The sequence below is a fragment of the Fulmarus glacialis genome, unplaced genomic scaffold, assembly GCF_000690835.1.
Source record: "Fulmarus glacialis isolate BGI_N327 unplaced genomic scaffold, ASM69083v1 scaffold24928, whole genome shotgun sequence".
Lineage (NCBI taxonomy): Eukaryota > Metazoa > Chordata > Aves > Procellariiformes > Procellariidae > Fulmarus > Fulmarus glacialis.
In genome coordinates this window covers 14,919-17,450 of record NW_009230834.1, presented here as the reverse complement: position 1 = coordinate 17,450, position 2,532 = coordinate 14,919, and positions in this window count along the sequence as shown.

Below are 2,532 nucleotides of genomic sequence, written 5' to 3'. Positions count from 1 at the left end.
CTGCCCAGGGAACCGGTGGAGTCACCATCCCTGGAAGTATTTAAAAGACGTGTAGACGAGGCGCTTAGGGACATGGTTTAGTGGGCATGGTGGTGTTGAGTTCATGGTTGGACTTGATGATCTTAGAGGTCTTTTCCAACCTTAATGATTCTATGATTCTATGATTCAGACTTACAATTATCAAAAAAAGTCAAAACTTTCAATTATACAAGCATTTTCAATATTACCAATGGCACAGACTGGCAATACTATTGCATCTCATCTGAGTATCAGAATGATCTGTAAAATTCCTGCACAGCACCTGTTTGCATTTCATCCACCAAAAAAAGCCCACCCTTACCCCAAAAAACAGAATCCAAAACACCCCACCAAAATCTACCAAAAGCTGTTAAACAATAGACAGTATTTCAACAGTAACTGATGGAATGAAACTAGAAATATCCCATAGAATTTTTTTAAGTGAACAGGATGGACCACACCTAGAAATCAGTCCACGTCTAGAGGGGGCAAGATCGGCAAGTGCACAGAGGGAAAGGACAATGTCCTTGCAAAGGCACATAAACATCACCCTGGAAAATGAGGACAGACATGCTTTGCCTCTGGACCCTGGCAGAGCTCCTGGGATGAAGCCAGGCTTAGCCCATACGTTCCACAACATTCTTTAGCAGTGTTTTACTCAGTTACTCAACTCCTAGGGTCTTATTTACAAATTGGTACAGAAAAACATAATATGGAATTGTGCTTTGACAGGTTAATAATCATAAATGTGTCCAGCTAAGTGGGGTTGGGGGGATTGTTGGTTTTTCTTCTGTTTTGTTTTTTAAAACTCTCATCCTTCAGTTCTCTCTATGCAGAACAGAGTGAAAATTTAATGTATGTATGAAACAAAGTATCTCACTACAGGAGATCACTCACACAGTGCTTGTGGAAATTGACAGTTACCGAGATCAGGATTTAAATAGGGCACAGTAAGACACAGAATTATGATGAGAAACAACATATTCATAAGGCCTTTTAATACTGTTCATTCTTTATTCTGGGTAAAGTAGAGACACTAACTAAAAATAAAGATAACGGTGCATATCTGTAAATGCAACAAATTAAGACTGCACTTACATTTCATATTTTTTGTTTATTTTACAACTTTAAGAAAGCATTACTTTCCTACATGCGTAATTTCCTAGGCCTTTAAATAAGGGAGAAATTCCACCATGCTCAAATTATATCAAGGCTTATCAGCAGAATCAGAGCCTTTAGGCTTACCACAAAAACCTCTTCCACTTTTACTAATGGATGTTAATGTACTATTGCCATACAAATCCGCACCTTTCCTCCAGCTTTTACAAATTTTTGTTGACAGCAATAAATGGTGAGACTGAAAAAATCATGGATCCTCCCAGCATTTTGAGAAGGAACATTTCTAACAGCCTGATTCTTCTGCCAACTTCTCCCTCTCAGACCTGATCCTTTCTTCCCAATCTGTTACTGCTTCAGTCCTGCCTCTCCTCTGCAGCAGGCTCCTTGCTTCAAATTGCTTCTCTTCACCTATGCAGTTCTCATCTGTCAGGAGATTTACCAGCTCACTACTGCCATGTGGGGAAGGTCATGCTACTCCTCCCATTAACACACCCCCCCAATTCCGGTAATTTGCTCTCCCAAGACCTCTTTGTGAGATGATTCAATTTACTAGCTGCTCCAACAAGCTTCTGCTGCTGAGCTGGCTTGTGGAAGAGCTCAACAAGCACTAAAGATGGAAAGAAGAAGAGTGGCAGAACCATGATGACAGGAGTGTAACCTCCCTCTTTGGACAGCTCTGTTTTGTGATACTGCACACACAGCTTCATCTCCCCAGATTTCACTTCATTCTTAGTATTTTCTCCGTAACTTCAAGCTTTGATTTCTTTACCACCCAGTGCCAGTACTCCCTCGGTTCCTGTCCTGATTGATTTCTCTTTTTCACCTTCAGTATATCACACACAACATGTTCTTCATCTGCTTTGGTCTCTGTGACCCAAGCTCCTTGCTCAGTCTCCCACTTTCCCCTCCCCTTGTTCTTTATTCAGCTGGTTTCTACTATCCTGCTGCACACTGCTTCCTTGCAGATAAAGTTCTCCCTCTTCTTCCTTGTCCTGGTTTCGGCTGGGATAGGGTTAAATTTCTTGCTAGTGCTGTGTTTTGGATTTAGTATGAGGAGAATGTTGATAATGCACTGATGTTTTCAGTTGTTCCTAAGTGCCCTGCTAGTCCAAGGACAGCTCCCATGCCTACTGACTGAGCTAGGTACACAAGATGGGAGGGAACATAATCAGGACAGCCAGCTCAGCTGGCTAATGGGGTATTCCATACCATGTGACGTCATGCTCAGTATATGAATTGTAGGCATGACCCAGGAAGTAGCGATCGCTACCTGGTTATCGGTCAGCGCGGGTGGTGAGCAATTGCATTGTGCATCACTCATTTTGTATATTCTATCATTATTATTATTATTTTCCCTTTTCTGTTCTATTAAACTGTCTTTATCTCAATCCACGA